The following is a 23290-nucleotide window of genomic DNA, read 5'->3' as shown; positions in this document are numbered from 1 at the left end:
TTAAGTGAGAGGTAACTATAGTCAGGTAGGGTGTGGGCTGGAGGAAGTAGATCACATGCCTTTGGGGTTTACATTTTGTTCCTGGTGAGTGGAGCTTGCTCTCTTTGCCCCCTGGCTCTCATGTCCTGAGCTACTTTCCTCTGCCATGCTCTTCTGCCATGATGTTCTGCCTCAGGATGGGCCCAGAGCAAAGGAGTCAGTAGACCATGGACTAAATCTCTGAATCTGTGAGCCAAATAAACTTTTTCTCCTCTGAGTTGTTCTTGTCAGGTCTTTGGTCACAGTGATGAAAAGCTAACTAAAACTGAGGTAGGAAGGCTTTGTATGGAAATTAAATGGGAGTTTAAAAAATATTTTTAATATTCTTGAAACTTCATTGAGATATAATTTATATATAAATGTATACCTATTTAACATATATAAATTTTGATAAGTTTGCATATTTGTAAAAAATTCATGATGTCAACACCATGTTTATTAACACCAAGGTAATAAACATGCATCACCTCTAAATATTTCTTTGTGTTCTTTTGTAAGGGTTTGTGTGTAAGTGTATTCCCTTTACTGAGGGGAGTCCATGGAAGTATAAATAACCAACAGTTTGGTCAGAATTTTTTTTTATGAAAATAGAGGGTTTTGGAGTGTGTTTTCCATTAGGAATTGTTCCAAGATATCCAAGAAAATAAAGATTCATAGATCAGGCTTTGAATAATAAATCTACACTAGAATTCAACTACTTCACTTTCAAACAAGAAAAAAGTCATTTAAAAAAAAGTCAAGACTTGTCATAGCTTCTTTTTATATTTCATTATAACCTTGTAGAAAACTTTCTTTTTATCTAATTGAAATTATACAAATTCTGTTTAGGGGTACACAAAATAATGTGCATCTAAGATTTTTTTCCTTGATTAATTTCTGACATTATTTAAATGATGTATTTGAAATCCCAACTATGTTGCACACTATACAAGGTGCAGAATAACAAGGCTCAGTCTCTACTGTCAAGAAGTTCAAATTCTAGTGATGAAGATTGACTGTTAGAAGGGTAAAAAAAAACTCAGTGTTACAAAAACTGTTATTGCATAATGTTCAGTGTGTTGGAAGACAGTTCTTCATGGATCTCTAATTTTCTGCACATGTTTTTAGTGAAGTGCTAATCGTTCCTTGTTTTGGACTTCTTTTCAAAGATGTTAATATAACAATCAATCTTAAAAGGTACAGATGATTTCTTCTTCTTGTGCAAAGGGCTGGTGGGCTTACTGCCCATTATAAAAGATTGGCTTCCCTAAGCTCAGAGCACCTGTCCAATAACACCATCCACTATGTTTAAAGATGCCTTTTAACTCTCTGTGATTTAGCCTGTAGGAATTCAGAACTGGAGTACCTGCTAATACTCTAGCTTCTGCAATACTATAAGAAATAACTTGTCCCTCCTATCTTATTCAAAAGTCTTATGTCTTCTATCATTACCCATAAAACTGTAGTAGGCTAATTTGTTAGTTTGTTAGGATAACATTTCAGACCATTCATAATTCTTGACACACAGTACTATGGGAATGTGAAGAAAGTATACCTATTTTAGCAAGTACAATAGCAATACTGTGACATATGAAGAATGTTAGGAAAATAGTCTATAAGTGTATGGGGTAAGAAAAGGCAGAGTGAAAAAAGAAACAAAGCTAAAGATCTAGGCAGAATAATTAGCATAAGCAATGATAAAAAAAAGGATAGGAAGATGTTTTAATATTGCCCAATAGTGTAAATATTTTTATAAAGGCAATGCAGATGGTAGATATTAACTACATGATGATATAATTAGATTAAGTTTTAGAAATGTTGTTTTGGTAACAGTGGAGAATAAATTGGCTGTTCAACATGGGAGGTAAGGAGCTCCAAAAACCAAACTGGAAACCACTGGAATAATACAGATTAATCATGATAAAAGTTTAAATAGGGAAAAAAGGTAAAGAGGAGCAATATTTAACAATGTATTATGGAAGAAGTAACAAATAGTCAAGTTGACAGAATAGATTTTTGAGGCTTCTTTAAGATGAATCCAAGTTTTTCTATTATAATTTAGAAATGAGGCATCCCCCTTAAAAGCCATGTGAAAGGGTGTAGAGGTGAAATGATTGGGTTATAATAACCTTAACCTAATCAGTGTGTTGTTCCACTGATAGGGATTAACTGACTGGTAATGGTAGGCAGATAGGGTATGGCTGGAGAAGGTGTATCATTGCTGGGTGGGGGGATGTTTGAGCTTTATATTTTGTCCTTGTTGAGACCTCTCTCTTTGCTTTCTGGTGCCATGTGCCCAGCTGCTTTCCTCCACTACACACTTCTGCCATGATGTTCTGCCTCACCTTGAGCCCTGAGGAATGAAGCTGGCCTCCTAGGGATGGAGACTTCTGAAACCATAGCCCCCAAATAAATGTTTTCACCTCTAAAACTGTTCTTGTAAAAGGTCTTTTGATCACAGCAGTGAAAAATGAACTAAAGAACTGTTTTTAATACCTGAGTAAATAAAGGTAACATCTGTTATGAAAGATGGAGAAGGAAAGAGGCACTGCATTATCCATAGGGGTACTTGGACTCAACATATATATGTAGGTATTTGGTTTAGAAAGAATGAGCACTGTCGGAAGGATGGGTGTGTACTACTCTTGTTTGACAATTAATCCTGAGGGTTAGGTGGACTGAAAAGGGTCATGTAGTCAGTGAGTTAATCATGGAACTTGCATAAAATGACTAAACTAGCCTAGTGGCATTTTAAATTTGATTAGTAGATCTAATGGTCAGCACCAGTCATGGATCTCTTGTCCACTCTCAAAGGATCTTGGCATCATCTGAGGAGTGAAGGAAACAAAAGGGAGAGAAAGCCCAGGGCAATATGTTTTTCTTTAATTTGACAAATATATTGTCCTTCTCAGTTCACTGCAAAAAGAAAGGAACACAGGAGGATTTTTGTTTGACATTGTAAGCCAAAGAAGGTCTTCCTTATTAATGAAAGAGCTCCAAAATGTATATTTTTAGGGGTGCTGATCTTAGATGACCCAAAAAGAAATATATTCTTCCAGAAACAGATACTCATCTTTGAACATCCGATCACTGTGCTAAACTTGGTTATGATAGTGCAGGGATCGAGCACTGAGTATGTGTCTGTATAATCCTAAAACATCCTATCAACCAATTCATATAAAGCAGTGAAAACCTATATACGTCAGTTTTCCTGTTTGATTTTTACTATTATGGGCAGATATTTTATTAAGTTGGGATATGGTCTCAAAAAGTCAGTTTTCTTTGTGGGTCTCATTTTGGTGTCCAGGAACACAGTAAGGTCCTTTAAACGGTAAGATCTTTGATCATTCTAATTTTCTAAGAGTGTTTCCAGAATTCCAGAATAGAGTATGCAAACAGTCTAGAGCACAATGAGGTCATAATATTAAAGAAATCCACATTTAGTGACTAAGGATACAAAGATGAATTTTAAAAAAAAACAGTGAAGAAGATAGGGAATGTGCCGCAGTCTGACTGGGCACAAAATCATGAGCCACTCACAGCCTTGTAGATTCAAACAGCAATTCTTTATTCCCGAACTCACACCCGCACTCTACAGCACGATCTGGGAAATTCCACACTTCCACCGGGCTCTACATCCCAAATACTCTCTGAATCCCGTGAGAATTCAACGGGAACTCAAGGAGCAGGTGCCTGAAGCAGCAGGATATGCCCTATTCCCAGCAGGATCCATCTTAAACCTAGAACCGCCCTATTCCCAGCAGGATCCACACCCTAAACCTGGAACCGCCCTAAACCCGGATCCACCTTGGTCCTTGAGCAGGGTCAACTTTCTCAAACATTCATGCAATGTCACTGCAAATGACCTGGGTCCAAGGCAAGCCCATTTCCACAATGGAGAGTCCTTCCTCTAAGCAACATGGGGTAGGCTGACAAGGAAATTGCCATGCGTCATTCCTACTTGGCCATGGCTCTCAGCAGGAATGCACATTTAAAAAGTGTGTTTCTGTCTTTTTTCTAAAGGAAAGTTCATTCTTAGCAGTTTGTAAAGTTTATGAGATGGTTGGTGAGCGGCTGTTTGCCATGCCCGTGGAGTGCCCTGTGAAGGAAAATTAAAGCATGAGAAATTTGAGTTGGGTATAAAAAGTTTAAATTTGTCTTCACTATGAGGGTACGGGAAGTCTTATCTTCAACTCATTCCAAAATCTATTATTAAAAAGAAAATAAATTTCTCAGTCTCAGAATACTACCTATCTTGGAATTCCTTCAGACCTCGCTGGGCCCATTGTTCATTTCCTGTATTTTCATTAAGACATGTCTTGTTTCTCCATTTGAGATGCCCAAGATTTAAGAGCAGAGTGCCAGTGTACATTGAATCAACAATAAACACATTTCAGCTTATTTGTTTGAAAAAGTTTTGGTCTTCTGAGAGAGAGAAGTTAAACTTGGAGGTGACGACTTAAAAAGTGGAAACATGTAGAGTTTCACTTGACTGAAGGAAAGTGATTTCATGGCTCTTCTGAGGGCATCTGAATGGCCTTAAGTGGACCTGCGATTCCAGCTTCTCAGCTTGCTGCCTGAGCTACCCATCACCCTCTTGCCCTCTTTGCACCAGGGTTTCTGAGAGAGGCAGCTTGCTTTTTCATCTTGTAGGAAACACATTCTCAGAAAACAGCTGCACTCAACTGTTGGATCCTAATGGTACATATCACTCTTGGTCTTTGGCAGGAAATGTCCTTGGCTCCCAAAATAACCTTAACCACAGGGTTAAGATTTTCCCATAATTGAAGAGTACTGAGAAAAAGAATTGAATGCATGAGGGCTAATAGACATTTAATCCCACTGTACTCAACAATTTGGGTTTCTTTCTTGTTCACGTTGGTGATGGCAGAGAAGGTTTAACCTCTGAGAATCCAGGCTCACATGATAGAGTGATGAGAGGTTGTGAAGTGCTATAGTTTGAATCCACAGTGTCCCTCCAAGGGCCCTGGGTAAAAGACTTGGTCACCAGCCTTTGATGGTGCTGTTGGGAGGTGGTGGAACCTTCTGGAGGCAGAGTATAATAAAAGAAAGTTAGGCCATTGGGGACTTGCCCTTGATGTAGACATTGGAACCCTGTTGCCTCCCTCTCTCTTCTTGATTCAGGCTTCTCTGAAGTGAACAGTCCTCCTGTGTCATATGCTACTGCCATGATGTACTGTGCTGCCACAGTCCCAAAATGACAAAGCTCAGCAATCATGGAGTGAAACCTCTGAAATTGTGAGCCAAAATAAACTTTTCTTTCTTATAAGTTGCTTATCTCAGGTATTTTGTCACAGTGATGGACAGCTGTATAACACATACAGAGATCTTTCACTTTGAGAGAGTTCTCAGTCTCTCAGTCTGAGTCTCTCAGTCAGTGATGGAGGGTGATCACATGTAGGATGATCGAGGCAAATCTCTGTACTTGATTCATGAGATATAACTATACATGGGCTATCCCATACTTCTTCTCTTCCAACACGTTGACTCTTAGGGTTACCTGGAACAAAATTTTCAAATCAGTGAAAAGTCTTCTTGGTTTCCTATTCCTTTCTGACAGACTCCTCTACCTCTTCTTGGATAGTTGGTGACTTCTACTGTTCTTTATAATCAGACTAATGTGGCAGTCATTGCACTAAGTATTTGTGAACCCATTATCAACAACTTTGTGTTGAGTCGCATGACATTTCTTTATCCCTTTTCTCATCATTGGGAAACTTCACCGTCTGTAACTGTCCCTATTTGCATTTCTTCATGTTCAATTCAGTAATGATTGTGGTGATATTTAAGTGGATGCACAGATTTGCCAAAATGCATTGAATTTCACAATCAAAATGGGTGCAGTGCATCATGGGTATATTATAGTTTAAGAAAGTTACTTTAAAATGAAGGTAAGCTTTTCCTTAGTGGAAGCTGGTATGCCAAGGACCAGGAGATGGTTTACTTCTGATAGTGAACCTGCTTATTACTCAGATGTGGACTATGTCCACCCTGAGGTGGCAATTGAGTGTAAAATTTAACAAAACAGACCTCCATCTTAGAAAATTTAGGATCAACCTGAAGGGGGAAAAAAAAAAGTAAAGCCCTTCAGGTCAAACATCTGCAATGTGCAACTGTGTATCTAATTCATGTATTTGTTTATTATAATAGAACTGTTTTAGAGTGTAAATGCTATATTATATGTAACAATTATAGTTACAATCACTTTATTTCATTACAGTAAAGCAATTAACTATAAATCATTTGTTTTACTAAGGATAATTAAGATCATCAAAATAATTTATTATTATAATATATGGATCTCCCATATTCAGTGGTACACATTACTATTTGAAACTCAGATTTTATTTCTCTACAGAGACAAAGTTGCAGTCCATAAGAGTTCTAGCTATTAGAGCCTGGAGGGGCATCCCATGTCTGTGCGCCTGTGCCCAGGGCAATGTCTATTGACTGCCTACCAATGGACTTGCTGTTTGCTTTGGTGCTAGTATTATTTGCCTCCAAACTTCTCAACCTCCAACTGCCTCCTCAAATTCTCTGTGGTGCTCACTTCTACCAGATGAGTCCCCATCACTTGCCCTTTGAGATTTATCTTTCTTTCATTTTCCATTTCTCCTACACATCCTATTACTGAATTGTCAATACCCCAACTCATCTCCAATTTAAAATAATGCATATTTGTCATTCTGTTGACCACAGATATTTTCTTGTAAAAAACAATTCAGGGACTGTCATTTCTTAGCCATGTGGATGCAAGCAAGTCTCCCAACCCCACTGATGCTTGTAGTAAGTAGTCTTGTGTCTAAGGTTTTTGTGAAGATAAAATGGGTTAATCTTTGTAAAGTAGGATAGTGCCCGGCCTCCACGAGATGCTTTATGTACATGTTGCTATTACTATCACTGGGCTCAATGTTAAAAAACAAATTCAAAACATACAGCTCACTCCTGGGAGGATTAATAAAAAAGTGGCATTTATTAGGTACTTCCTTAATATTTATCTGAGTAGGCCACATGTAAGTTTTGGGAATCTCTAGAAGACACAAACAAGCTGACAGCTTTGGAGTAGAACACTACATAAGTGTTCAGAGACCGATGCTACAGAGAAGGGTGAACGAATACAAGTTTTGTGATTTTGTTTAAGGCCTTAACGTTAGTTATTTCTTTACTGACACTCATTTTTTCTTGCCACATTCTAAATTTTTTTTCCTGTGACTTTCTACCTTTGGGCTGAAGGGTCGTTGACGCCAGTTATCCCCTTGGCTTTTATTAAAATCTGCATTCCCCTCCCTGCCAAACTCTATCCTTAGTCCTTAGATCGCATTACCAAACTGGGCCTGATTAATGACCACAACAGCAAGAAGATGTGACAGGACGGCGATAAAGGGACCCGTCTTTGGTTGGTATGAGTAAAGTCGCACATAATATGTAAAAGGCAGTCCCTGCAACAAAACCCGCAGCACCAGTCACCCTGAGGAAGGGCACGTCTTGAGGGACGCGCTGGGCAGACATTTGGTCAGCCTCGTCCTGTTGACCACATCCTTGGAGAAGGATGCACGTCTTGAGGTTTCACTCAGCCTGTGAATTGGGGGGGGGTATGACTCATGATGCTTCTCAGTTACCAATAGTCCCCGCAGAGAAGAAAAGTGAAGGCAAGTTCCCTGTTGGCAAACACACTTGTTTCCAATCCAATTAAATGCTGTTTAATGACCAGCTGATGGGGCTTGGGCCATAGCACTGAAGAGAAGGAGAAGGTGTGATTTCTGCCCCATTCTGCAGGGGAGTCGAGGCTCTCATGCATGAACAAGCAGAGGATGACGGAACCTGGTGGCATTTAGTAGTCCAGACTGCATGGATTCCTGGGGAGAGAAACTAAATTCGCAGTAACTTAAGTGAAGAAAATCAATTTATTGTCTATGTAACTGAGAAAAAACAGGAGTCATTGGCCTAATTCTATTCTGATTAGGTGAGCTACTTCCCTTTACTATGGTGCCTGCTACTGCAATTTTGGGTTTGTACCATACAAGCTTAGGGACATCGGAGGAATGAGAAAGCCTCTTTCTTCTAATGTTGATATATCAAGTTTCAGCAAAAGGCCTAGATTAGAGTGAATTGGATCATGTGTTCCTTTCTGGCCAACTGGAGGGTTTAGCTATTATTATGGGAAGTCCCAGGTATGTGATCTCTTTAAAAGGCTTGGTCCTACCCCACTACAACCACACAGAATGGAAAAAGGAATACTCTCTACAATAAATTGGGCATGGGTGAAGGCTCTTGCCAGAGGAAGGGGCAAAGAAGTCTGGGACATTCTGAAACAGCTGGTGCTCCTTCTGTGGGTCAGGGCTGTCCTGTGAAGCCCAGAACTTATGGGTATGAGGCTCAGCCAAGGGGATCACGCTGCGTGTGTGCGCTGAAGTGGGCACAGAATTGAGAAGGCTCCCTGGCAAAAGCAGAAGTCGCAAGGAAGATGTCTTTGGAGGGGAAACTGCATTCTTCCTCTCAGCAGGGAGAGCAGAGGAAAAACAGGGAAGTAGGCCAAGCTCCTCTCCTGCGGGCCCCCTCCATCAGTGAGTGGTGGTTATTGAACAGGGGGCCCTGATGAAGCCACTTAGCGGCACTCATGCGAAGGGGTGGTGACCTCCAACCCCAGAACTGGGGCGCTCTGGCAAAGGCAGCCGTAACCACCCAGAGTGTAATTTGTCAGGGACGCAAAGGTTAACATTTTTCTTCACAAAAACCATCTTTAATGACCATCAGCAATCAGGACCTCCGATTTCTGTCTCATTTGAAAGCTTTTAATGCTTTCAGAGGGATAGATGGGGTGACCTAATAGGTCTTTTCCATCTCTGATTTTCTATGATTAATGAAGTTCAATTGTGCAGAATGAAATGGTGAGTTTCTCAGTGTCAGTTCAGCCCTATTCCTTTTCCCTCCCTCTTTCTTTTCCCCATTTTTTTTTTCAGACAGATGATAATCATGCACATTTTCTTTAATGCTTCAGAGAAAAAAAAAAAAGGGACTTTTTCTTCGGAGCCAGGCTTTGAAAATGTCAAGGTGGGTGTATTTATCTGTGGTGTAAATTGTTGCCAAATGCCACCAGCCACTCTTCACTACCCCCCCCCCCCCACCAGGATAGACAGGGTGACTGCAGGAAAGGCAACACAGGCATCGTAAAAGTGAAAACACTTTATGTCGGGAGACTGTGTAAGGCTTTTCCCAGGTATCTTCCTAAGACACATTAATTTAATAAAATACTGAATTTCTTCCGGGATTGATAAGGACTTTATAACCTGCTTTGTCTGAAGGGAAATCGAGGCCCAGCACAATAATGCACAATAATGCACAGCACAATAAGGCCCAGCACGATAATGCACAGTTGAGGCCCAGCACAATAATGGGACTTGAACAAGGTTGTCTAGCCTTTAAGGGGAAGGCTACAGCCAGGGTCAGTTGGATCCCACTCTGCTGTACCTGTGAATTGCAGTTCTAAATACTGTAATAAATGTACTAAGGAGTACTGTAATAAACGTACTAAATAGTCCTGCATTTCTTGAGGAAAATTCTAGAAAAATTCACTGGGGCTTATATCCCCTCTCAACCTGGTATTTGCTTGGTCAGAAGTCCTCTGAGTTATGAAGCATCCAGGCCTTCGGGGAACTGTTTTGGGAGTAGGAGGTTTTTAACCTTCATGTACTGTTTGCATTTGGAAGAGAAAGGTTGTCCATAAGTTTGTGTTTTTAGTCTCCTTTCTGGCTAAAGGACACAGCTGGGCTCCTCTGAATTCCTGAATGTGCTGTTTGACATGGAGGGTAAGGGAGAAGCCTCAGAATCCCTGCTGGGGAAGAGTGGAGGCTTCCCCAGTTTGACAGTGGGAGTCCCAGGACAGACCTGAAAAGATTCTATGTGATGATGATGATGAAGATGATTTTAAACTCTAACTAAACTCTAACCCAAAGCCCCAAATGACTGAATTTAGTCTAATTCTTTGTTTCTAAGATTCTAGGAATTCACATGAATAAAACAATTGCCAATGTTCTCATCAGTCAAAGCGCTCTGACCTGGACCCTGGCAGATTCCAAGAACACTGAGCACAGGCTGTGATGATCAGGCTCTTCAATACTCAGCCTCTGCTGACACACCCATTAAAGGGGCCACATGGGTTGATGCTTGTTTTAGTCAGCTTTTCCACGGCTGGGACCAAAAGACCTGGCAAGAACAATTTTAGAGAAGGCAAAGTTTATTTGGGGGTTCATGATTTCAGAGGTCTCAATCCGGAGATGGCCATTTTGGGGACAAGAGGTGAGGCAGAACATCATGGCAGAAGAGTGTGGGAGAGGAAAGCAGCAGGGAACAGCTGGCACCAGGAAGGGGAGTGGGGGAGAGAGGGGGGGAGTGGGGGAGAGAGGGGGGGAGTGAGGGAGAGAGGGGGGAGGGGGGAGAGAGAGAGAGAGAGAGAGAGAGAGCTAGAGAGAGAGCTCACATCACCACCGCAACAAATAAACCCTGAAGGCACCCTCCCAAGGACCCACCTACTCTAGCTACACTCTACTTGCCTATAGTTAGCGCCCAGTGAATCCCTGTTAAGGGATTAATGCACTCATTAGGTTAAGGCTCTTATAACCCAATCGCTTCACCTCTAAGCTTTCTTGCATTATCTCACGCATGGGCTTTTGGGGACACCTCATATCTAAACACAATGTGCTTCAGCTGGCTGAGGCCTGGTAATTTTACCTCTCTCCTTATAAGAGGGCAAGAACTTTTGTGGATCCGTCTCCTGGGAGGAGTCAGCTGGGCTGTTCTCCTTTCTGCAGCCCCTGGAAATTACCCTTCTCCTTTCTGCCTCTGTACATTTTACCACCGTAGTTACCTCCTGTAAGTAGAATCATGCAGTATTCCATGGTTGGGGGAATATTCTGTGGTTAATTTCACAACATAAGTCTCCAAGGTTTATCCATGTTGTAGCATGTGCCACAAAAATGCTCTAAGGCTGAAAAACCTAGGTATATGCCATGGTTTGTTTTTCTGTTCATCTGTCAATGGACATTTGGGTGTTTTTCTTCTTTAGGAGCTTGAGAATAATCCTGCTAAGAACTTGTGGGTATAAATATCTTTTTGAGTCTGCTTTTAATTCTTTTGGGTATCTATAAGAGATGGAATTATTGAATTATATCATTTTAAATTTAATTTTTAACCACCGTATTATTAACCTATATATAGTCTATGTATATATGTATGAATACACACACACATATATATACATTACGCATAAACATATTTATAAATGTTTATGTATTGTATGTATATACATTTGTGTATGAACATATAATACATAAACATATTTATACATACATACATAGACTATCTCTATATACAGTCTTCTATGTTATATTCCCACCAGTGATGCACAAGATTTCAATTTCTTCATATCCTTGTGAACATTTTTTTTTGCTAGTAGTTATCCTAACAGTGTGAAGCTGTGTCTCATTGTGGTATTGAGTTTCATTTCTTTAATGGTTAGGAATGTTGATTATCTTTTCATGTACTCATTGGGATGGCTAGGATTTTGACCATATTCTCCAGCTGAATGCTTCTCAGTGGTGGTTGTATATTAAAATATCCCTTGAAACTATTGAGAAACATAGTGGTGTTTGGGAGCTATCAATAATTTAGAATTGTAGAGATGGAGACCCAAGCATCAGCATTTTTTAAAAGTAGGTGGTGGAGCTCTGGGTCTCATATCATAGGACCAGGGTGGAGTCATGGCACATTTCCTGGTATTGTCCTACTTTCAGCACACACTTTTTTAACCTTCTGTGAAAATACGACACACACACACACACACACACACACACACACACACATACACACACCCAGTCTTTGTCCCTGGGTTTTGATGCAGAACTTCTAAATTTCTTTGAATTTCTTAAGTGATAGGGGTGTCAACATCTTTCTTGTAATCCAGGTGAACCCCATTTCAATAATAGTTAAGTTTACACTAATGAGGAGGCTCTTGAAGAATCTCAAGAAAACTTTGGGCTGGGGTAGTTGCCAGAGGAAACAACCTTGTGATTCGAGGATTAGAAATTTTCATCCAATCTCTGGACCTCTGGGGAGGGGAGAAGAGCCGGAGATTGAGTTCAGTTACCATTGGCCAATGATTTAGTCAATCATACCTATGTAATAAAACCTCTATAAAAACCTTAAGTGATAGGTCTCCAAGTGGTGATCATACTGAAGTGCTGAGAGGTTGGCATGTCTGGAGAAGGTATTGTAGCTCATATTCTGTCCTTCATACCTTGCTCTATGCATCTCTTCCATTTAGCTGGTCAGTAATAGAAAGTAAGGTGCCTATTTTAGTTCTGTGAGCTATTCTAATAAATTATCAAACGTGAGGAGGAAATTGGAACCCTTGTTATAGATTTGGGGAATATAAAATGGTGCAACCACTATAGAAAAAATTATATAAATTCCTCAAAAATTTAAATATAGAATTATATAATCCAGCAAATATAGTCAGTAGATAAACTGATACTACAATTGGTTCTATAGATAATTATAGTATAGGTGGAAACCTAGAATGTGTAACTTGTATCTGAAGTGGAGTTGGTCTTATGGAATTGAACCCTTTACCTGCAGGGTATGTACTAACTCCAGGGAGTTAATGACAGAATTATATTGATTGCAAGACACTCAGTTTGTATCTGAAAAATTGAAGAACTGTTTAGTGGAGAATAAAATACACCTATTTCACCAGAAGTGGTGTGAGTAAAACAGTTCATAACTTCCTTATAATAAGGTAGGAATAATAATATCTACTTGGAAGATTGATTTTGATGTTGCACTGAGACAATGGGACATATGATAAATAGCATTTAGTAGGTAAATGTCATGGGAGGAAAGGGAGGGGACAACTGTGTTATTCTGTTTTGATGATAACGAGGGGAGACGTACTCACCCTGGAAGAGAGGGCAAGACAGGATGAAACTGATAATGGCCAGGAACAGTGGTTCATAGCTCTGGCTACACATGAAAGTAAATCAGAGATTTTAGTTTCTTCTGAGGAGTTGCTTGTCAAACTGCTTTCCACAGAAGACACATGGGTTAGGGCTCTAGAATTGGTTGGCCACCACCTCTCAGGCCTGTTTTAGGAGAAAAATCTCACTGTAGAACTGTAGGAGGCAGAGAAGCTGCTTCAACCTCCAAGGACCTCACCTTCAAACATAGCCTGAAAATAATATGAAGGAAAAACAGTGCTGAATGCTCTCTAAATCTCTTCACTTTAGTAGTGTGTATTAGCAACAAGGTTGGGTAAGTAATTGATTTAAACATATGATTTCTTATTTGATAAAATATTCTTTTAATTTCCAATTCCTACCCTGCAATGCCAGCTCACACGATTGGGATAATACTACTATTATGTTCTTTCATCTTGTAGTATAACAAAGAACCAGATGGCATGATTTCAATAAAAAATATTGAGTTCAGGTTCTTTTGTCTGCTGTCTGCATTCAGGAAGGATTTTCTTTGATATAATAAGGCCATTATTAGATTTTAATTAAGTGACAGGTGATTATGAGAGCCACGATTTTTAGCATTTTATACCTAAGTTTTACAAAGCTTAAAAATGTTCTATAGGGCTTTTTTTCTCAAACATTATGTTTATACTCAACCAATGGAGAATCTCAGATATATCGCTCTCTCCTCTATCTGTGTCTCTATCTGGAATGCCAATCACTTTAATCAATCAGGAGTGTATTCTGAATTATCTTCTTATGTAGCCCTATTTATTTCCTTTCTGTGTTCAGTTCCTTTTAATTAAAAAAAAATGTCTGTGCACACGGATTTGGATCAGAAAGATCCTGGGAATGGAAGCTATGCCCAGGAACAACTCTTGGCAAATCTGGAAAATGGTCCCTGTTGGCCTTCATCAAACACAACCTAACTCAATCTCCTACTTGCTCCCTCAGTCTTCGTTACCCACTCCCTTCCAACTCCCAAAGCCCTAACCAGGTTATAGTATTTTGATTATCCATGGGGTAAATACCATATAAGGGTTGATTTCAGGCTGCCATGAAGTCTTTATGAAGCAAGGAAGGGGAAGTAATTTCAATCCCTGCAATCTGATCTGGTGTGAGCTGGCTCCAGCATACCACTGGTCCTAATCATTGCTGTCTGTCCTGCCATCTGTGTCAAAACCCACTGTCCGAATAGGATTTTTCATTAGTCATTTATACTTTTCTGTGAATTTCTGCCTTTTAGGTCCCCATTTCAGAGGATGTGTTTTCCACTCTGGAAGAAAGAACCGGAGATTTTATGTCAATGAGCAGGTAACCATTTCATGGAAGATGAGAAGAATGACTTCTACAAGCTCATATCCACATTGTGGGGAGAAAAGAACATGTGAGAAGACATCATGGAGGGCAGGGCTGTGTCCCTAGCCTCTTCACTGTGTGATCTCAGGTAAGGTGTGCCTCTTCATTGGCCTCAGATTTCTCAGGAAGGAGTGAGCCAGCTGGCCTCTAAGGGTGCTCCCATTTCTGATATGTCACCTCTCCATGTGGAATCATCAGAGTCCAACTATGCTCAATCACAAAATCACAAAAACTATGAGCTGTGGCAAAGCAGATTAACAGATCATTTCATCATGTTTGTTTAATCAATTGAATGCTTCTCATATGAGGAAACCAAAGAAGTAGGTAAGGGAATTAATGCGCTTATTTCTTAATGAAAGAACCCTCACAAACTTTGTAATACTTTTAGCCTGTCACCGGCATTTGTTAGTATGCAAAGAATTTATCTATTCCTTGTAATCAAGTGGTATTTATCATACAGTCGTTACCTTATTAAGCTATAATAAATGTCTAGTTAAGTGCATATAGGCTGTTTCCATTGCAATTTAATTACCAGCCTAGTTAATTAGGCAATACACTCCAACACCATTTTTATTCAAAGGGTTCCTTGGCTTTATTAGCAGGTTCAAAAGAAGGACCAGTAGACCCAATACCATTGGTTAGGAGAAGTAGAGAAAACCATGAAGCAGCTTCCATTTATACAGTGCCTACTATGTGCCAGTATTTTGTAGAAACCATCTCTAAATTCTCACAATGACTCATTTAAGTCTTCAAATATGGAAAATAACTGCTTACAGTGCCTATGGACAGAGGGCCTGTGATATTTGCAGTCAAATGCTGTACCACTGAGCTATACCCCCATGGCCTGTGATATTTGCATCTTTCTAAACTGCAGGGACAAAAGGTGGGTGCTCCATACTTAGTAGATATCCTGCCTCAGGACTGCAGTCAGAGCTCTCTCAGCACTTCTTAGGAGTCCATTCCAGTGCCACATTTCTCTTTAGGAGTAGTTTTAGGAATTACTGAGAAATCTCCATCAATGCACGGGCATTTCTCATGCAGTAGGTGAATGAACAAATAAATTTTATTTACTTGTTTTAACATTAGCTTAAGATTCTGAAGCATGGGCAAATGCTTCCTTTTAGGAAACTCTGGATTTTCAGTGTTGTCAATCGCTGTACTTCAGAGAGAATGAAAGACTCCAGAGAGCAGATATTGATGGGGAATGGGACAGAGGATGGTAGGAGATTGGGTGGGGAAAGGAAAGAGGAGGAGATGGAGAAGCAAATTACTAGACTTAGCACTTGTGCTGAGCATTAAGTAATTGTCCTTGTGGAGCCTGACAACCTAGTTCTGATCAGAAAAATCACATGAGCCTAGGAAAATTTGTGGCAGTAGAGTTTTAGATTAGTTGAAGGTGTGGGGTTTGGAAAATCATTATGATGTATTTGAAGCCTCACTTAATTGCTAAAAGCTGAAGGACTATATTCTGAAACATTGTGACTTGTTCTGAAATGAGGTTAGGAATGCCTTTTTTTGTCAGCAGTGTAGGGTTAATGAATCAAAGTATAATAGGTCCAAGGTGTCGACATCTTATGCACTAGTTTTATGTCACTATAATAAGAGATCTGATATAATTAACTTATAAAGAGAAATGTTTTGTTTAGTTTGCTGTTTTGGAGATTCTGATCCAAGATGGACTGGTCCTATTGCTTTGGGCTTGTGGCAAGGCAACATCATGTTAGGAATAGGTGACAGAGCCAAATTGTTCACTTTTTGGCCAGGAAAAAAAGAGAGGACAAGTCGGGATTCTACAATCCTTTTTGGGGGCATGGCCCCAATGACCTAAGGAATTCTCATAAAGTCCTACTTCTCAAAGATTCCACTATCTTCTGAAAGCACCCTGTGGTGGACCAAGCCTTTAATGCATGGGCTCTGGGGGACGTTAAGATCCAAATTATGGCATCCTACCTTCCAGCTCCAAAGAAGGTACTCAGTACTCCTAGGAGGGATATCAGCTTCATGTTCCCTGGATTGTCATTACAAGGCACATACTTGGTGGTATGCGGTTGGCTGCAAGACAAAGCAAAGGGTGGCTAAAATTTTAAAACATTTAGAAAAGGACCCTAGATATAGATTAAATATTCTTAGATTTGTTAATTGAGCTATAGGACTCATTTTAATCACTTCACACTATGATCCACTGGATAACATTTCTAAAATAAATATTTTATTTTCTTGCTTACTCATTGGAGACTTATTTCTGAACCATATTTATTAAGTTAATTACTAATTCAGTTTTTGGAGAGATGCTGTATGTCTATTTATGCATTAAAGAAAGAACCTGTATAATTCACCAGTCATCCTGTCATAAGCACCTAACACAATATCTGATACATAATAGCCACTACAGTGTCTATATATAATAGACAATATACATAATAGACACTATGGACATAGTAGAACATTTGTTGAATGAACTCATTTTTTTCCCCTGGAGTAACATTTATGTAAAGGTCATGGATTGGCCACTAAAGAGAGAAAGGATGCATATAGTTAGTATCTAAATTGATGCTAAACCGACCAAGATGAAGCATGTGAAGGGATTAGGTGATGCCAATGTCAGTTATCTACCAGATACACTGTTGGCCCTGGAAATGCAGCAGTGAACTAATCAGACAAAAAAACTATTGCTTTCATAGCATTTACATTCCAAGAGCAGAGATATGACAACACACAATAAATATGTGGAGAGGGAGTAAGGGAAGTGTGATGATTAATTTTAGGTATCAACTTCAAAAAAGGGATACCAAAGACAGCTGTAAAGCACTGTTCCTAGGTATGACTGTTAGGGTATCTATAGAAGGGATTTGCTTTTGAATCAGTGGACAGAATAAGAAAGTTCTATCCAACAGGAGCAAGCACCATTCAGTCAGGTGAGGACCTGGATAGAATAAAAAAGCAGAGAAAAGGTAAATTTGTTCTTCTTCTGGATCTAGGATAGCCTTCTTTCCCTGTCTTTGAACATCAGAACTCCAGGTTCTCAAGTCTTTGGACTCTAGGACTTGCTCCAGTAGCCCCTTAGTTGCTCTGTCACTCAACCTTGAACTTTGAGTTATTCCTTTGGTTTCCTTGATGTTCAGGGTTTCAGAATGGGATTAAGGTGTGCTAACAAGTTACTTAGTACTCTGGTTTATAGATTACGTATCATGGAACATCTCAGCCTCTCTAATCTCATGATTCAATCTTCGCAAATATAGCTTCTCTCTCTCTCTCTCTCTCTCATCTCCGTCTCTATAAATATCATCCATCCATCCATTCATCCATCCATCCATCCATCCTATTGCTTCTGTTATCTGCAGAGCCCTGATGAATACAGAAAGGGACACATACAGGGAAAGGTGATAATGTGTGGGAGTAGATGGATATTAAGGAAAGACCTCCCTCATAAGAGTACTTGTGAACAAATATCTGAAGGAAGTGAGGGAATGATGCAAGAAGATATCTGAAAACAATAACAAAAAAATTCTGATAGAAGAGCAAGTATAAAGATCCCAAAACATATCTGTCACAATGAAGAAACAGTGAAGAAGTTAAGAAAAAAATGGATTGGGTTGAATAAGTAGAAAAGGAATAAAATGGGGTTCACAGAAGTATCAGAAGTCAATATCATACAGGGCCTCATGGGTCATTATAAGGACGTTGAATTTTATCTTGAGTGAGGCAGGAAACTAATGAATTTTGAGTAAGTGGATGATTTTACAGGATCACTGGGACTTCAGAAATGAGGACAGATTGGAGGGTGAAAAGAATTAGTTAGACAAGTCTGGAGATTGTAACTGTGCTGAGATGATGATAGTTCTGACTAAGATGGTGCTGGATGAAGTGGAGATGGTGGAAGTAGTCATAGCCAGAATACAGTTTGAAGGTAAAATCAGCAGTGGTCTCTGATTATGTGGTATAAGAATGAAAGAGAAGAGATAAGGATGATCCCAAGATTTCTGATTTAAACAATATGAAGAATAAAATTTTCATTTACTGACATGGAAAAAAATTGTGGAAGAAGCACGTTTTGGAGGCTTTGGAGAATTATTAGGAGTTCAGTCATGTCTTTTTAATTTTAAAACATCTTTTTAGAATCAAAATGAAGATGTCAATGAGACAATTGTGTGCACAGAATTGGAATTCAGTAAAGAGTTTTAGAATGCAGACGTAAATTAGGAATTGAGCCATGAGAATAGGTGAGATAACCAAGATAATGATTATAAACAGACAAGGGAGGTAACTCAAGGTGTGAACTCTGGGGCATAGGAGAATTGAGGAGAAACCAGAAAAAGAATCTGAGAAAGTTAAACAAGTGAAGCAGTAAGAAACCTACAAGAAAGCCATTAGAAGAAAGTACTCCAAAGAAGAGGGAGTGTGTCTGGTTCTGCTGGTGGATCAGCATCTTTAAGATAAGAATTGAGAATTGACCATATTTTTGTTGAGTTTAATAAAGTAGAAATCACCAATATCCTTAAGAGCATTTTTTCTAAGGATGAATAAATTCTGAGTAAAATCTTAACTAGTGTATTCTCAAAATTGGGGAAATAAAAAAAGCACAGAAATGGAAGAAACATTTTTAAGAAGTATTATTGCAAAGGAGAGCAGAGAAATAATGTAAACGTATAGGTGGATGTAGAGTGAAGAACTTTTTTATTTTCCATGATGGGAAAAGTAATACCATGTTTGTGTCCTAATGAGAATGATCCAACAGAAATAAAAAAGGGATGATTCAGAAGAGAGGGGGAAAATTAATGGAGAAGAATTATGGAGTAGAAGAAATTATGGGTCCAGTGGACAGGCACATATAGAAATAAAATATATCACAGCAAGTTCATGAAGAACAGAAGGATGGTAAACAAAAAAAAATGTAACTTTGGTCTTATCCATTTCATGAAGTAGTAGAATGTTTTACTAATGTAGGCTCTGATTAGTAAAAGACAAGTAATAAATCTGTAGCAACATTAACACAAACCTACACACACACACACACACACACATGCAAACACATAAACAAAGAGACATAACTAAAACATCAGTGAAGGAAATAGAATTCTAAAACAATAAAAGAGCTAAAGAGAAAGATCAGATGGCACAAATAGAGGAAAAAAAGCACAAAAGTGGAATTAAATCCAGATATAATGATTATATTTATTATAAATGAAATTATCCTAGTAAAAGTACAAGATTGTCATAGTTAAAAAAATACATAGCAATAAGCTGTGTGTAATAAGTGCACAAAATACAAAGCTTCAGATAGGTTGAAAGTAGAAGAATAGAAGAATATGTAGCATAAAATATCAAGTAAAATCCAAACCAACCAAGCAAACAAAAACAACACAAACAAAACTAAAAGTATTGTGGTTATTTTAATAGCAAACAAGTTGGAAACAGTCTTAAAGAAGATTTTATACACAAATAGACCTTCAAATGAAAAGTGTAATACCACTAATACAGAGAAACACTTCATATTTATAAAGAGGTCAATTCATCAGGGGGATATACAACTCAAATGTGTATATCTCCAACAAAAATCTAGGAAATACATGAAATGAAAATGAACAGATCTGAATTGAGAAAAAAGAAAATGCATAGTCAGGAAAAGTGACAGAATAAATAAATAAAAAAACAGTGATATAATTTGGTAAATATTGTAAAATATTTGGTCTAATGTACATTTTACATAACCCTAAATCAGACAATAGATTAGGCATTCTTTTCAATCACACATGAATTGAATGCAAGAATGACAAAGTTCTAAGAAACAAGTTTTAATAAATTTCAAAGAATTGAAATCAGGTAGCATGTGTTCTCTGAAGTCCACACATTAAATTATAAGTCAATAATATAAAGATATCTAGATATACAAATATTTGGAAATTAAATAACAGATTTAAAAAATTCATAGGCCCAAGAATAAATTTCAAAAAATTAAAAAATATTTTGACTTAATGAAAATTCAGTACATTAAAATAAGTGAGATATAGCTTAAATATCTTAAAGGATATTTGTAAAGCTAAATGTCTCTATTAAAGACAAAGAAACTAGAAAACTATAAAAAGAAGAGAAAATTACAAAGTCAATAGAATAAAGAAAATTAAAATAAAATTGAATATTGACGAAGTACAGAGTGAACAAATGATACAGAAAATGAACAAAATGTTCATGAAAAGATTTGTAAACTTTATAATACTATAGCAAGACTTTTCAAGAAAGAAAATATGAATCACCAATATTAGGAATAAGGGGAATTAATACAGGTTTCACAAATATTTAAAAAATTAAAGAGATATTTTGAATTGTATCATGCCAACAATGTTTACAACTTAGGTAAATTCATTGAAAAATATAACATCTTTTTATTTGCAGTACTAAGGATCAATTCCAGAATCCTTGTACTTGCTAGGTCTGGTCTACCACCAGACTACATCCCTAGCCTGAAAACCATAGTTTTAAAAGCTGCTAAAACAGGAACTTAAAAGTTGAACAATCTTATTTTATTTTGTGAAAAATAAAGTTTTTATTTGCAAATTTAAAATATTGTTTTAATAAATAATATAAAGTAATATTTTAAATAATAAAAATATTTTAAATTTATAAGTAATTTTCCACATCAAGAGAATGAAAAGATAAACCCAGACTAGGAGAAAATATTTGAAAAAGGCATATTTGATTGGGGATTATGAACCAAAATAGACAAAGAATTCTTAATACTCAACAGTAAAGAAAAAAACAGCTTGATTAAAAGGTATGTCACTAGATGAATTGGAGGAGGTACACAGAAGTGTACTGAGAACCTCAACTCTGCCTTGGCAGGCTCTTGTGTTAGGAAAAGCATTTCAGGAAATATCAAAAGAGAAACAAAAAAATTAGTAAGTTACATATATCCTATATATAATTGCAGAAAACAAACATTTCCATTCCAAAAGGGAGAAGTAGGGCAAAGAAAGAATGAATGGGACCAAAGTAAGGCAAAATCCACCTGGATAAATAAATCCTCTAGCTGCATGTCCAGTATCTGCGGCACATGGCATCATAATGTTCTCTCCAAAGAACTTGTGTAGCTCTGCCCCTATGACCTTGCTAAGTGCCCCCCATATGGCCTCTATGTTAGCTTGTTTCTGCAGTTTTCCTCAGCAGATGTCCCACAGCTTGTCATGGGTATGGTCTCACCAATTCTCCAGATGCCCTCAAGCCATTGTTCTTATTGTCTCTAGATAATGTGCTTAGCATCTCTTTGGCAGCTGTGATCTCTTTAGCAGACACTACTTCCTTGATGCCAGTTACTGACATGTTTCTAACCAAACTGTAAGGTTTTTAAATCTTTCTGCTCTGCTTTCTGCTCCTGATTGTCATAGCAAATTTGGCTGAAAGCCACAAGTAATATTCAAGCCACTGTCCAAATGCTGTCCTGCCTTGAAATTTGCCTTGTCAGACTAATTAGTCCATCACCTTAAATTCAGCCTCACAGAAAGTCTCAGGATGTGGACAGAATATATACAACTTCTTTTTCATAATGTAACACGGATGACCACTACTAGTCCAACTTCCAGTAGAGTTCTCTTTCCCCTCTGAAACTTCATGAGCCAAGTATTTCCTTTGCAGTCCTATTGGCATTTTGATCTTCTGAGTTCTCACCAGAATCGTTCATTAAATTCTGCTTACATATTCCAAGGTTTTTTCAGCCTTCATTTCCAAACTTTTTCCAACTCCTTGTGCTTTTAAAGCACATCATCAAGTTAGTCATAGTAATGACCCCACATTTATGAAACAATTTTCATATTAGTCACCTTTGTGTCAATGAACAATGTACTCAACAAAAACAACTTAGAGAAGAAAAAGTTTATTTTGGCTCACAGTTTCAAAGGTTCAGTCCATGGTCATAGTTATGGAGTGCATGGACTCCATACCTCTGAGCCCAAGGTGAGACAGAACATCATGGCAGAAGGGTAGGGTACAGGGTTGTGGCAAAAATAGTTGCTCAGTTCATGACAGCTGGGTATATATATATATATATATATATATATATATATATATATATATATGTGTATATATATATATATATATATATATATATATATATATATATATATATATATATAAGAGAGAAGAAAGAGGTATAAGAGGTATATGCCAGGGACAAAATATAAATCCCCCAAACATGGCCCAAGTGACAATGACCTACTTCCTCTAGTCATACCCTATTGCCCTATAGTTAGCACCCAATTAATTCATTCAAGTGGATTAATCCATCCAGTAGATTTTAGCTTTCATAATCTAATCAATTCTATTCTTCCATTGTCTCACATGTGGACTTTTTAGGAGGATATCTCATATTCAAATCATAATATCCAGTCTGGAAAAATTCCAGGGAAGAACTTGGAACTGTCTGCTTTGGGTGCATGCCACACAGGAGCTGTGAGACCTTGAATAGGCTAAATGACAGTATAATTCTAATAATTGAATCTCCCTCATATGGTTATTGGGATGATCCATGAAGAGCATTTAAACACAACAACAAACATGGGCTGATGTGACCAGGTTGATGAAGAGCTATGATTAGCTGAGCCTAGTTAAAGATGCTCTGTGTATGGGAGGGGGGCTAAGACCTTTTCCAAAGGGTGCTGGGCTTAGCCAAAAGATAGCCACCTGTGCTAACTCAGGGTTTCCCTCCTCTTTGGCTGCATGTGCTCCCTTTTTGTTCTTAAAGAATGTTCAGTGCTCGACCACTTTTTCCTTTGATAGTTGTACTTTTAGCACTTTTATTAAAAAAAAATTTAAATGACATGTCTTCTTAGGCCTGGCACAATGCTGTCCTGAGCCTTATTTCTTTGAATGCATGATTTGGTGGATTCCAACTC

General features: G+C 38.2%; 1 long non-coding RNA gene across 4 annotated transcripts in view; it reads left to right on the top strand.

The window, feature by feature from the left end:
• The window catches only part of LOC120885796 (uncharacterized), a 229016-nt gene that overhangs the window by 197650 nt on the left and 8076 nt on the right, over nucleotides 1-23290 (top strand). For all 4 annotated transcript variants that reach the window (XR_005728537.2, XR_005728536.2, XR_005728527.2 and 1 more), the window contains one exon: nucleotides 14296-14496. This is a non-coding gene — a long non-coding RNA (uncharacterized LOC120885796). The remainder of the gene's footprint in view (nucleotides 1-14295; nucleotides 14497-23290) is intronic.

This window comes from Ictidomys tridecemlineatus, chromosome 13 (assembly GCF_052094955.1).
Source record: "Ictidomys tridecemlineatus isolate mIctTri1 chromosome 13, mIctTri1.hap1, whole genome shotgun sequence".
In the NCBI taxonomy this organism is placed as follows: Eukaryota; Metazoa; Chordata; class Mammalia; order Rodentia; family Sciuridae; genus Ictidomys; species Ictidomys tridecemlineatus.
The sequence above is the reverse complement of the archived record's forward strand: the minus strand, read 5'-3'. Positions and strand labels throughout refer to the sequence as shown.